Source organism: Martes martes (genome assembly GCF_963455335.1).
Source record: "Martes martes genome assembly, contig: scaffold_56, whole genome shotgun sequence".
Classification (NCBI taxonomy): Eukaryota; Metazoa; Chordata; class Mammalia; order Carnivora; family Mustelidae; genus Martes; species Martes martes.
This window is the reverse complement of record NW_027666585.1, coordinates 263,471-277,767: the sequence shown is the minus strand read 5'-3', so window position 1 is coordinate 277,767 and position 14,297 is coordinate 263,471.

Sequence of the window (14,297 nt, the reverse complement as noted above, 5' to 3'; positions counted from 1 at the left end):
ACGGTGCACTTGGAACCGAGGAGTCGAGTGTTTGGAAGAGCATGTTTCTTTCTCCACAAAGGACAAGGGCATTGGTCGGCTTTAGAAGGAAGTCAATGACCACTTAAGAAACAAGCATGTGTCTCTCCTTCTCCCAGGAATCGGAGCAGGTGTGCAGGCGTTAGGTGGGAGGCGCCTGCTTCTCCGCACCTGAAGACCCTTCTTCACTCTGGCTCCACGAGACCTGAACTTTGGAAATCAGCATCTGAGTCCGTCAGGCAGCTTGTCCCAGGAAGTCAGTGTTCAGAGAAAAGAGCAGGCCCATGGGGCACATCCATGCCAGGATGGGAGGTAAAACTTCTCTTTCACCCCACAACCCCTGGGCTTACGTCTTGTCTCCAGTGGAGCTCACAATTGGCACACGGAACCAGCTCTAAGATATCTAGTGTGGGTGCCAGAGTGCCTGAGATTCTCTGCAGGGAGCACCTGGCAGGGATCTCATTTTCTCTGCTTCTTTCTGGCTTACAAAGGTATTTGGAACATCTTTTTCTAGGCAATCCCTTGGATTCTAAAGGGAAGATGAGATTGACTCGGTGTGCGTTTTGAACACAGAAATTATTCCTTCATCCAACAGTGTTTATCCCACTGTCCCTAGGCTGTGTTGGAATGGCCGGCATCGAGAGGCAGGTGGCTGTTTGTGGTCAGATAGAGACTTGGATGATAGCTTCTCCATTGTCCAAGGGGATGGATCCTCATGGATTCGTCTTTGCATCCAAAGATTTCCAATGAGGGCAGAGGGAAAATTGAAAAGGATTCCAAGGAGCCTTGGGGCAATATCAAAGGGATGCTTGTCTTCCTAGGTTCACACATACGGCTATATATGGTTGGACATGCTCTATTTTCTCTGCGGTTTCATGAGAGGTAAAGTCAGAAGGAGAGTCTTTGGGCGGACCCGGCGCCGGAGAGCACTCCCGGAGCAGAGTTGAGGGAGGGCCTGGGGCCGGGCGTCGTGCTCCGACTTTGGGGGTGGCTGGGGCGCCCCGGGCTGCGGCTTCCCCCTGCGGGGGAATGGAGGTTTCTCTCGCCCCGAGGCGAGGACGCGGCTGCGAAGGGCACCGTCGGTGCCGGGGCTGTCGGGGGCCTCGGGGCGCGGGACTCAGGGTTGCCCAGGGGGAGGCCCCGGGGCACAGGACCCCGGACTCGGAAGGCCGAGGAGGCAGGCGAGGGTGGGAGCCCGGGCCTCGGGGCCCGCCCGGCCCCACCAGCCCGCGCCAGGGAGGGGAGCCCCGGGCGCTGAGGAGCGGGAGGCGTCGGCGTCGCGCGGGGCGGACTCGCGGGGGGCTTTCCGGCGGGGCGCGGGCGCGACCCCGCGGGGTCCCGGGCCAGGCGCGGGGGGCGGCCCCGCAGACGGGCTGCGCCCGAAGCGAGTTCGCCGGGCGTTTTCCGGCCGATTCTCACGAGCGTTCTGCCCAAACCGGGATCGGTTTGGGCAGAACGCTCGTGAGAATCGGCCGGCGTTGGGCAGCCCCGGGGACCGGCCTGGTCCCCGGGGCCGAGGGCCCTTTCTCGCTCGGGGCCCGGCGCGGCCCCCCGGAAAACGCGCCGAGAGGACGCGGACCCGCCGGCGGCCCCGGCGCCGGGGAGCCCTCCCGGAGCAGAGTTGAGGGAGGGCCTGGGGCCTGGCGTCGTGCTCCGACTTTGGGGGCGGCTGGGGCGCCCCGGGCTGCGGCTTCCCCCTGCGGGGGAGCGGAGGTTTCTCTCGCCCCGAGGCGTGGACGCGGCTGCGAAGGGCACCGTAGGCGCCGGGGCGGTCGGGGGCCTCGGGGCGCGGGACTCAGGGTTGCCCAGGGGGAGGCCCCGGGGCACAGGACCCCGGACTCGGAAGGCTGAGGAGGCAGGCGAGGGTTGGAGCCCGGGCCTCGGGGCCCACCCGGCCCCACCGGCCCGCGCCAGGGAGGGGAGCCCCGGGCGCTGAGGAGCGGGAGGCGTCGGCGTCGCGCGGGGCGGACTCGCGGGGGGCTTTCCGGCGGGGCGCGGGCGCGACCCCGCGGGGTCCCGGGCCAGGCGCGGGGGGCGGCCCCGCAGACGGGCTGCGCCCGAAGCGAGTTCGCCGGGCGTTTTCCGGCCGATTCTCACGAGCGTTCTGCCCAAACCGGGATCGGTTTGGGCAGAACGCTCGTGAGAATCGGCCGGCGTTTGGCAGCCCTGGGGACCGGCCTGGTCCCCGGGGCCGAGGGCCCTTTCTCGCTCGGGGCCCGGCGCGGCCCCCCGGAAAACGCGCCGAGAGGACGCGGACCCGCCGGAGGCCCCGGCGCCGGGGAGCCCTCCCGGAGCAGAGTTGAGGGAGGGCCTGGGGCCGGGCGTCGTGCTCCGACTTTGGGGGCGGCTGGGGCGCCCCGGGCTGCGGCTTCCCCCTGCGGGGGAGCGGAGGTTTCTCTCGCACCGAGGCGTGGACGCGGCTGCGAAGGGCACCGCCGGCGCCGGGGCGGTCGGGGGCCTCGGGGCGCGGGACTCAGGGTTGCCCATGGGGAGGCCCCGGGGCACAGGACCCCGGACTCGGAAGGCTGAGGAGGCAGGCGAGGGTTGGAGCCCGGGCCTCGGGGCCCGCCCGGCCCCACCGGCCCGCGCCAGGGAGGGGAGCCCCGGGCGCTGAGGAGGGGGAGGCGTCGGCGTCGCGCGGGGCGGACTCGCGGGGGGCTTTCCGGCGGGGCGCGGGCGCGACCCCGCGCGTTCCCGGGCCAGGCGCGGGCGGCGGCCCCGCAGACGGGCTGCGCCCGAAGCGAGTTCGCCGGGCGTTTTCCGGCCGATTCTCACGAGCTTTCTGCCCAAACCGGGATCGGCTTGGGCAGAACGCTCGTGAGAATCGGCCGGCGTTGGGCAGCCCCGGGGACCGGCCTGGTCCCCGGGGCCGAGGGCCCTTTCTCGCTCGGGGCCCGGCGCGGCCCCCCGGAAAACGCGCCGAGAGGACGCGGACCCGCCGGCGGCCCCGGCGCCGGGGAGCCCTCCCGGAGCAGAGTTGAGGGAGGGCCTGGGGCCGGGCGTCGTGCTCCGACTTTGGGGGCGGCTGGGGCGCCCCGGGCTGCGGCTTCCCCCTGCGGGGGAGCGGAGGTTTCTCTCGCCCCGAGGCGTGGACGCGGCTGCGAAGGGCACCGTCGGCGCCGGGGCGGTCGGGGGCCTCGGGGCGCGGGACTCAGGGTGGCCCAGGGGGAGGCCCCGGGGCACAGGACCCCGGACTCGGAAGGCTGAGGAGGCAGGCGAGGGTTGGAGCCCGGGCCTCGGGGCCCGCCCGGCCCCACCGGCCCGCGCCAGGGAGGGGAGCCCCGGGCGCTGAGGAGCGGGAGGCGTCGGCGTCGCGCGGGGCGGACTCGCGGGGGGCTTTCCGGCGGGGCGCGGGCGCGACCCCGCGGGGTCCCCGGCCAGGCGTGGGGGGCGGACCCGCAGACGGGCTGCGCCCAAAGCGAGTTCGCCGGGCGTTTTCCGGCCGATTCTCACGAGCGTTCTGCCCAAACCGGGATCGGTTTGGGCAGAATGCTCGTGAGAATCGGCCGGCGTTGGGCAGCCCCGGGGACCGGCCTGGTCCCCGGGGCCGAGGGCCCTTTCTCGCTCGGGGCCCGGCGCGGCCCCCCGGAAAACGCGCCGAGAACACGCGGACCCGCCGGCGGCCCCGGCGCCGGGGCGCACTCCCGGAGCAGAGTTGAGGGAGGGCCTGGGGCCGGGCGTCGTGCTCCTACTTTGTGGGCGGCTGGGGCGCCCCGGGCTCCGGCTTCCCCCTGCGGGGGAACGGAGGTTTCTCTCGACCCGAGGCGAGGACGCTGCTGCGAAGGGCACCGTCGGCGCCGGGGCGGTCGGGGGCCTCGGGGCGCGGGACTAAGGTTTGCCCTTGGGGAGGCACCGGGGCACAGGACCCCGGATTCGGAAGGCTGAGGAGGCAGGCGAGGGTTGCAGCCCGGTCCTCGGGGCCCGCCCGGCCCCACCGGCCCGCGCCAGGGAGGGGAGTCCCTGGCGCTGTGGAGTGGGAGGCTTTGGCGTGGCCCGCGTCCGACTCGCGGGATGCTTTCCGGCGGGGTGCGGATGCGTCCAGGTGGGATCCCGGGCCAGGCGTGGGGGCCTTCCACCCAGAAAATGTCCCATCCACCCAGAAAATGTCCCAGATGACACGGACCACCGGTACATTTCTGTTTTGTGTCTATGGGGTGTGCAAATGCTGGTGGTGACCCAGTATCATACAGTTTTCTCCTGCTCTCTGTTTTCTGCTCATCTCCAAATGACAGTTTCAATCTAGGAAGCTGGCAAGGTGCGGGTTCGAGTCTCAGGCATCCCCACTCGGACGGGCTTAGGAGCCAGTTCTTTGGGCACAGAAACCTGTACACCTGACCTATCGTTAGGCTTAGGGCCCAGGGGCATGGCAGGCCCTATCTGACAGCACTGCGGTGTCGTCCCCTCAGGGCTGAGGTGAGGGTATGTGCCTGGCTGGTTGGCAGATCCGGCTTCATGGCTGGGTGGGCCACTAATTTTGGGGGTGGCTTTAGTGGGGCTTTGAGGTGGGATCCCCCATGGGCTGAGTCAAGGACGGTGGTCAAGCCGTATGTCCGTCTCTGGGTTTTGTTGCCATCTGGGCCATCAGAGGTGAGGGTGTCCTCTGGAATGCATGTGGGTTTCTCCTGGTCTGAGGGTTCTGGGTCGCTCCGAACGGCATGGTTTTCTCCTGGATGGTAGGCGGAGTCCTTGGTTGAAGCTCAGGGGGTCCCAATCTGGAGGGATTGTTGGCCATGTCTCTGGGCACAGAAGCCTGAAAACACAACCCAGAGTTTGGGTTAGGGCTTAGGGGGATCCAGGCCCTACCTCCTGGTGCTGAGGCTGGATCCCCAGTTGCTGAATCGAACCTGGGGGTCAGGCAGCACATCAGGGTGTGAGTTTGTGACTGTGGGGACCGTCCAATTTGGGGGTGTCCCCTGGGATGCATGTGGGTTTTTTCCATTCTGAGGGCTCTGCGCAGCTTCCAAAGGTACAGTTTCCTCCTGGGTGGCAGGTGGGTTTCTGGGGTGTGGCCCAGAGGTCCCCAATCTGGAGGGACCGTGCCAGTGTGGCTTCAGACCTGTGGAGGGTTAGGGAGCTGCCTTAGGAGTCTGTGGAAAGCCCCGCAGTGCCAGTTCACGCCACTGGAGGGAGCGGTGAGCCGTGGCGCCAGAGACCCTGGAAGACGTGGCAATGCTGCTCGTCACCACTGGAGGCAGTGGCGAGCTGCCCTGGGAAACACCCTGGAAGAGGAGTCCGGGCAGCCTGCTGGCTCTGGGGGCCGTGGGGAGGTGCCGGGTGAGAGACCCTGGATCGTGAGGCACTGCAGCTTGTTTCTCCAGGACGGAGTGCTGAGCTGTATAGTCTCTGATTCCCCAGGTTCAAGAGTGGGCATAAGAGACCCTGGAGCCGAGCCCCCACACAGCACTGTGCCCTGTTTCCCCAGGTTTGCTGGCCATCTGCTGTCAGGGTGGTTCCGGAGGGTCCGCCCAGTTGGGCTCTGGAGCCGGGGGGAACCAAACCCGACTCACGGTGCACTTGGAACCAAGGAGTCGAGTGTTTGGAAGAGCATGTTTCTTTCTCCACAAAGGACAAGGGCATTGGTCGGCTTTAGAAGGAAGTCAATGACCACTTAAGAAACGAGCATGTGTCTCTCCTTCTCCCAGGAATCGGAGCAGGTGTGCAGGCGTTAGGTGGGAGGCGCCTGCTTCTCCGCACCTGAAGACCCTTCTTCACTCTGGCTCCACGAGACCTGAACTTTGGAAATCAGCATCTGAGTCCGTCAGGCAGCTTGTCCCAGGAAGTCAGTGTTCAGAGAAAAGAGCAGGCCCATGGGGCACATCCATGCCAGGATGGGAGGTAAAACTTCTCTTTCACCCCACAACCCCTGGGCTTACGTCTTGTCTCCAGTGGAGCTCACAATTGGCACACGGAACCAGCTCTAAGATATCTAGTGTGGGTGCCAGAGTGCCTGAGATTCTCTGCAGGGAGCACCTGGCAGGGATCTCAATTTCTCTGCTTCTTTCTGGCTTACAAAGGTATTTGGAACATCTTTTTCTAGGCAATCCCTTGGATTCTAAAGGGAAGATGAGATTGACTCGGTGTGCGTTTTGAACACAGAAATTATTCCTTCATCCAACAGTGTTTATCCCACTGTCCCTAGGCTGTGTTGGAATGGCCGGCATCGAGAGGCAGGTGGCTGTTTGTGGTCAGATAGAGACTTGGATGATAGCTTCTCCATTGTCCAAGGGGATGGATCCTCATGGATTCGTCTTTGCATCCAAAGATTTCCAATGAGGGCAGAGGGAAAATTGAAAAGGATTCCAAGGAGCCTTGGGGCAATATCAAAGGGATGCTTGTCTTCCTAGGTTCACACATACGGCTATATATGGTTGGACATGCTCTATTTTCTCTGCGGTTTCATGAGAGGTAAAGTCAGAAGGAGAGTCTTTGGGCGGACCCGGCGCCGGAGAGCACTCCCGGAGCAGAGTTGAGGGAGGGCCTGGGGCCGGGCGTCGTGCTCCGACTTTGGGGGCGGCTGGGGCGCCCCGGGCTGCGGCTTCCCCCTGCAGGGGAACGGAGGTTTCTCTCGCCCCGAGACGTGGACGCGGCTGCGTAGGGCACCGTCGGCGCCGGGGCGGTCGGGGCCCTCGGGCCGCGGGACTCAGGGTTGCCAGGGGGAGGCCCCGGGGCACAGGACCCCGGACTCGGAAGGCTGAGGAGGCAGGCGAGGGTTGGAGCCCGGGCCTCGGGGCCCGCCCGGCCCCACCGGCCCGCGCCAGGGAGGGGAGCCCCGGGCGCTGAGGAGCGGGAGGCGTCGGCGTCGCGCGCGGCGGACGCGCGGGGGGCTCTGCGGCGGGGTGCGGGCGCGACCCCGCGGGGTCCCGGGCCAGGCGCGGGGGGCGGCCCCGCAGACGGGCTTCGCCCGAAGCGAGTTCGCTGGGCGTTTTCCAGCCGATTCTCACGAGCGTTCTGCCCAAACCGGGATCGGTTTGGGCAGAACGCTCGTGAGAATCGGCCGGCGTTGGGCAGCCCCGGGGACCGGCCTGGTCCCCGGGGCCGAGGGCCCTTTCTCGCTCTTGGCCCGGCGCGGCCCACCGGAAAACGCGCAGAGAGGACGCGGACCCGCCGGCGGACCCGGCGCCGGGGCGCACTCCCGGAGCAGAGTTGAGGGAGGGCCTGGGGCTGGGCGTCGTGCTCCTACTTTGGGGGCGGATGGGGCGCACCGGGCTGCGGCTTCCCCCTGCAGCGGAACGGAGGTTATTTTCGCCCCGAGGCGTGGACGCGGCGGCGAAGGGCACCGTCGGCGCCCTGGCGGTCGGGGGCCTCGGGTCGCGGGGCTCAGGGTTGCCCAGGGGGAGGCCCCGGGGCCCAGGACCCCGGACTCGGAAGGCTGAGGAGGCAGGCGAGAGTTGGAGCCCAGGACTCGGGGCCCGCCCGGCCCCACCGGCCCGCACCAGGGATGGGAGCCCCGGGCGCTGAGGAGCGGGAGGCGTCGGCGTCGCGCGCGGCGGACTCGTGGGGGGCTTTCCGGCGGGGTGCGGGCGCGACCCCACGGGTTCCCGGGCCAGGCGCGGGGGGCGGCCCCGCAGACGGGCTGCGCCCGAAGCGAGTTCGTCAGGCGTTTTCCGGCCGATTCTCACGAGCGTTCTGCCCAAACCGGGATCGGTTTGGGCAGAACGCTCGTGAGAATCGGCCGGCGTTGGGCAGCCCCGGGGACCGGCCTGGTCCCCGGGGCCGAGGGCCCTTTCTCGCTCGGGGCCCGGCGCGGCCCCCCGGAAAACGCGCAGAGAGGACGCGGACCCGCCGGCGGCCCCGGCGCCGGGGCGCACTCCCGGAGCAGAGTTGAGGGAGGGCCTGGGGCCGGGCGTCGTGCTCCGACTTTGGGGGTGGCTGGGGCGCCCCGGGCTGCGGCTTCCCCCTGCGGGGGAATGGAGGTTTCTCTCGCCCCGAGGCGAGGACGCGGCTGCGAAGGGCACCGTCGGTGCCGGGGCTGTCGGGGGCCTCGGGGCGCGGGACTCAGGGTTGCCCAGGGGGAGGCCCCGGGGCACAGGACCCCGGACTCGGAAGGCCGAGGAGGCAGGCGAGGGTGGGAGCCCGGGCCTCGGGGCCCGCCCGGCCCCACCGGCCCGCGCCAGGGAGGGGAGCCCCGGGCGCTGAGGAGCGGGAGTCGTCGGCGTCGCGCGCGGCGGACGCGCGGGGGGCTCTGCGGCGGGGTGCGGGCGCGACCCCGCGGGGTCCCGGGCCAGGCTTGGGGGGCGGCCCCGCAGACGGGCTGCGCCCGAAGCGAGTTCGCCGGGCGTTTTCCGGCCGATTCTCACGAGCGTTCTGCCCAAACCGGGTTCGGTTTGGTCAGAACGCTCGTGAGAATCGGCCGGCGTTGGGCAGCCCCGGTGACCGGCCTGGTCCCCGGGGCCGAGGGCCCTTTCTCGCTCGGGGACCGGCACGGCCCCCCGGAAAACGCGCCGAGAGGACGCGGACCCGCCGGCGGCCCCGGCGCCGGGGCGCACTCCCGGAGCAGAGTTGAGGGAGGGCCTGGGGCCGGGCGTCGTGCTCCTACTTTGTGGGCGGCTGGGGCGCCCCGGGCTCCGGCTTCCCCCTGCGGGGGAACGGAGGTTTCTCTCGCCCCGAGGCGTGGACGCGGCTGTGAAGGGCACCGTCGGCGCTGGGGCGGTCGGGGGCCTCGGGGCGCGGGACTCAGGGTTGCCCATGGGGAGGCACCGGGGCACAGGACCCCGGATTCGGAAGGCTGAGGAGGCAGGCGAGGGTTGCAGCCCGGTCCTCGGGGCCCGCCCGGCCCCACCGGCCCGCGCCAGGGAGGGGAGTCCCTGGCGCTGTGGAGTGGGAGGCTTTGGCGTGGCCCGCGTCCGACTCGCGGGATGCTTTCCGGCGGGGTGCGGATGCGTCCAGGTGGGATCCCGGGCCAGGCGTGGGGGCCTTCCACCCAGAAAATGTCCCATCCACCCAGAAAATGTCCCAGATGACACGGACCACCGGTACATTTCTGTTTTGTGTCTATGGGGTGTGCAAATGCTGGTGGTGACCCAGTATCATACAGTTTTCTCCTGCTCTCTGTTTTCTGCTCATCTCCAAATGACAGTTTCAATCTAGGAAGCTGGCAAGGTGCGGGTTCGAGTCTCAGGCATCCCCACTCGGACGGGCTTAGGAGCCAGTTCTTTGGGCACAGAAACCTGTACACCTGACCTATCGTTAGGCTTAGGGCCCAGGGGCATGGCAGGCCCTATCTGACAGCACTGCGGTGTCGTCCCCTCAGGGCTGAGGTGAGGGTATGTGCCTGGCTGGTTGGCAGATCCGGCTTCATGGCTGGGTGGGCCACTAATTTTGGGGGTGGCTTTAGTGGGGCTTTGAGGTGGGATCCCCCATGGGCTGAGTCAAGGACGGTGGTCAAGCGGTATGTCCGTCTCTGGGTTTTGTTGCCATGTGGGCCATCAGAGGTGAGGGTGTCCTCTGGAATGCATGTGGGTTTCTCCTGGTCTGAGGGTTCTGGGTCGCTCCGAACGGCATGGTTTTCTCCTGGATGGTAGGCGGAGTCCTTGGTTGAGGCTCAGGGGGTCCCAATCTGGAGGGATTGTTGGCCATGTCTCTGGGCACGGAAGCCTGAAAACACAACCCAGAGTTTGGGTTAGGGCTTAGGGGGATCCAGGCCCTACCTCCTGGTGCTGAGGCTGGATCCCCAGTTGCTGAATCGAACCTGGGGGTCAGGCAGCACATCAGGGTGTGAGTTTGTGACTGTGGGGACCGTCCAATTTGGGGGTGTCCCCTGGGATGCATGTGGGTTTTTTCCATTCTGAGGGCTCTGCGCAGCTTCCAAAGGTACAGTTTCCTCCTGGGTGGCAGGTGGGTTTCTGGGGTGTGGCCCAGAGGTCCCCAATCTGGAGGGACCGTGCCAGTGTGGCTTCAGACCTGTGGAGGGTTAGGGAGCTGCCTTAGGAGTCTGTGGAAAGCCCCGCAGTGCCAGTTCACGCCACTGGAGGGAGCGGTGAGCCGTGGCGCCAGAGACCCTGGAAGACGTGGCAATGCTGCTCGTCACCACTGGAGGCAGTGGCGAGCTGCCCTGGGAAACACCCTGGAAGAGGAGTCCGGGCAGCCTGCTGGCTCTGGGGGCCGTGGGGAGGTGCCGGGTGAGAGACCCTGGATCGTGAGGCACTGCAGCTTGTTTCTCCAGGACGGAGTGCTGAGCTGTATAGTCTCTGATTCCCCAGGTTCAAGAGTGGGCATAAGAGACCCTGGAGCCGAGCCCCCACACAGCACTGTGCCCTGTTTCCCCAGGTTTGCTGGCCATCTGCTGTCAGGGTGGTTCCGGAGGGTCCGCCCAGTTGGGCTCTGGAGCCGGGGGGAACCAAACCCGACTCACGGTGCACTTGGAACCGAGGAGTCGAGTGTTTGGAAGAGCATGTTTCTTTCTCCACAAAGGACAAGGGCATTGGTCGGCTTTAGAAGGAAGTCAATGACCACTTAAGAAACGAGCATGTGTCTCTCCTTCTCCCAGGAATCGGAGCAGGTGTGCAGGCGTTAGGTGGGAGGCGCCTGCTTCTCCGCACCTGAAGACCCTTCTTCACTCTGGCTCCACGAGACCTGAACTTTGGAAATCAGCATCTGAGTCCGTCAGGCAGCTTGTCCCAGGAAGTCAGTGTTCAGAGAAAAGAGCAGGCCCATGGGGCACATCCATGCCAGGATGGGAGGTAAAACTTCTCTTTCACCCCACAACCCCTGGGCTTACGTCTTGTCTCCAGTGGAGCTCACAATTGGCACACGGAACCAGCTCTAAGATATCTAGTGTGGGTGCCAGAGTGCCTGAGATTCTCTGCAGGGAGCACCTGGCAGGGATCTCATTTTCTCTGCTTCTTTCTGGCTTACAAAGGTATTTGGAACATCTTTTTCTAGGCAATCCCTTGGATTCTAAAGGGAAGAGGAGATTGACTCGGTGTGCATTTTGAACACAGAAATTATTCCTTCATCCAACAGTGTTTATCCCACTGGCCCTAGGCTGTGTTGGAATGGCCGGCATCGAGAGGCAGGTGGCTGTTTGTGGTCAGATAGAGACTTGGATGATAGCTTCTCCATTGTCCAAGGGGATGGATCCTCATGGATTCGTCGTTGCATCCAAAGATTTCCAATGAGGGCAGAGGGAAAATTGAAAAGGATTCCAAGGAGCCTTGGGGCAATATCAAAGGGATGCTTGTCTTCCTAGGTTCACACATACGGCTATATATGGTTGGACATGCTCTATTTTCTCTGCGGTTTCATGAGAGGCAAAGTCAGAAGGAGAGTCTTTGGGCGGACCTGGCGCCGGAGAGCACTCCCGGAGCAGAGTTGAGGGAGGGCCTGGGGCCGGGCGTCGTGCTCCGACTTTGGGGGCGGCTGGGGCGCCCCGGGCTGCGGCTTCCCCCTGCGGGGGAACGGAGGTTTCTCTCGCCCCGAGACGTGGACGCGGCTGCGTAGGGCACCGTCGGCGCCGGGGCGGTCGGGGCCCTCGGGCCGCGGGACTCAGGGTTGCCAGGGGGAGGCCCCGGGGCACAGGACCCCGGACTCGGAAGGCTGAGGAGGCAGGCGAGGGTTGGAGCCCGGGCCTCGGGGCCCGCCCGGCCCCACCGGCCCGCGCCAGGGAGGGGAGCCCCGGGCGCTGAGGAGCGCGAGGCGTCGACGTCGCGCGCGGCGGACGCGCGGGGGGCTCTTCGGCGGGGCGCGGGCGCGACCCCGCGGGGTCCCGGGGCAGGCGCGGGGGGCGGCCCCGCAGACGGGCTGCGCCCGAAGCGAGTTCGCCGGGCGTTTTCCGGCCGATTCTCACGAGCGTTCTGCCCAAACCGGGATCGGTTTGGGCAGAACGCTCGTGAGAATCGGCCGGCGTTGGGCAGCCCCGGCGACCGGCCTGTTCCCCAGGGCCTAGGGCCCTTTCTCGCTCGGGGCCCGGCGCGGCCCCCCGGAAAACGCGCCGAGAGGACGCGGACCCGCCGGCGGCCCCGGCGCCGGGTCGCATTCCCGGATCAGAGTTGAGGGAGGGCCTGCGGCCGGGCGTCGTGCTCCGACTTTGGGGGCGGCTGGGGCGCCCCGGGCTGCGGCTTCCCCCTGCGGGGGAACGGAGGTTTCTCTCGCCCCGAGGCGAGGACGCGGCTGCGAAGGGCACCGTCGGCGCCGGGGCGGTCGGGGGCCTCGGGGCGCGGGACTCAGGGTTGCCCAGGGGGAGGCCCCGGGGCACAGGACCCCGGACTCGGAAGGCCGAGGAGGCAGGCGAGGGTGGGAGCCCGGGCCTCGGGGCCCGCCCGGCCCCACCGGCCCGCGCCAGGGAGGGGAGCCCCGGGCGCTGAGGAGCGGGAGGCGTCGGCGTCGTGCGCGGCGGCCACGCGGGGGGCTCTGCGGCGGGGTGCGGGCGCGACCCCGCGGGGTCCCGGGCCAGGCGCGGGGGGCGGCCCCGCAGACGGGCTGCGCCCGAAGCGAGTTCGCCGGGCGTTTTCCGGCCGATTCTCACGAGCGTTCTGCCCAAACCGGGATCGGTTTGGGCAGAACGCTCGTGAGAATCGGCCGGCGTTGGGCAGCCCCGGGGACCGGCCTGGTCCCCGGGGCCGAGGGCCCTTTCTCGCTCGGGGCCCAGCGCGGCCCCCCGGAAAACGCGCCGAGAGGACGCAGACCCGCCGGCGGCCCCGGCGCCGGGTCGCATTCCCGGATCAGAGTTGAGGGAGGGCCTGCGGCCGGGCGTCGTGCTCCGACTTTGGGGGCGGCTGGGGCGCCCCGGGCTGCGGCTTCCCCCTGCGGGGGAATGGAGGTTTCTCTCGCCCCGAGGCGAGGACGCGGCTGCGAAGGGCACCGTCGGCGCCGGGGCGGTCGGGGGCATCGGGGCGCGGGACTCAGGGTTGCCCAGGGGGAGGCCCTGGGGCACAGGACCCCGGACTCGGAAGGCTGAGGAGGCAGGCGAGGGTGGGAGCCCGGGCCTCGGGGCCCGCCCGGCCCCACCGGCCCGCGCCAGGGAGGGGAGCCCCGGGCGCTGAGGAGCGAGAGGCGTCGGCGTCGCGCGCGGCGGACGCGCGGTGGGCTTTGAGGCGGGATGCGTCGCGACCCCGCGGGGTCCCGGGCCAGGCGCGGGGGGCGGCCCCGCAGATGGGCTGCGCCCGAAGCGAGTTCGCCGGGCGTTTTCCGGCCGATTCTCACGAGCGTTCTGCCCAAACCGGGATCGGTTTGGGCAGAACGCTCGTGAGAATCGGCCAGCGTTGGGCAGCCCCGGGGACCGGCCTGTTCCCCGGGGCTGAGGGCCCTTTCTCGCTCGGGGCCAGGCGCGGCCCCCCGGAAAACGCGCCGAAGGACGCGGACCCGCCGGCGGCCCCGGCGCCGGGTCGCATTCCCGGATCAGAGTTGAGGGAGGGCCTGCGGCCGGGCGTTGTGCTCCGACTTTGGGGGCGGCTGGGGCGCCCCGGGCTGCGGCTTCCCCCTGCGGGGGAATGGAGGTTTCTCTCGCCCCGAGGCGAGGACGCGGCTGCGAAGGGCACCGTCGGCGCCGGGGCGGTCGGGGGCCTCGGGGCGCGGGACTCAGGGTTGCCCAGGGGGAGGCCCTGGGGCACAGGACCCCGGACTCGGAAGGCTGAGGAGGCAGGCGAGGGTGGGAGCCCGGGCCTCGGGGCCCGCCCGGCCCCACCGGCCCGCGCCAGGGAGGGGAGCCCCGGGCGCTGAGGAGCGAGAGGCGTCGGCGTCGCGCGCGGCGGACGCGCGGTGGGCTTTGAGGCGGGATGCGTCGCGACCCCGCGGGGTCCCGGGCCAGGCGCGGGGGGCGGCCCCGCAGATGGGCTGCGCCCGAAGCGAGTTCGCCGGGCGTTTTCCGGCCGATTCTCACGAGCGTTCTGCCCAAACCGGGATCGGTTTGGGCAGAACGCTCGTGAGAATCGGCCAGCGTTGGGCAGCCCCGGGGACCGGCCTGTTCCCCGGGGCTGAGGGCCCTTTCTCAATCGGGGCCAGGCGAGGCCCCCCGGAAAACGCGCCGAAGGACGCGGACCCGCCGGCGGCCCTGGCGCCGGAGAGCACTCCCGGAGCAGAGTTGAGGGAGGGCCTGGGGCCGGGCGTCGTGCTCCTACTTTGTGGGCGGCTGGGGCGCCCCGGGCTCCGGCTTCCCCATGCGGGGGAACGGAGGTTTCTCTCGCCCCGAGGCGTGGACGCGGCTGTGAAGGGCACCGTCGGCGCTGGGGCGGTCGGGGGCCTCGGGGCGCGAGACTCAGGGTTGCCCATGGGGAGGCACCGGGGCACAGGACCCCGGATTCGGAAGGCTGAGGAGGCAGGCGAGGGTTGCAGCCCGGTCCTCG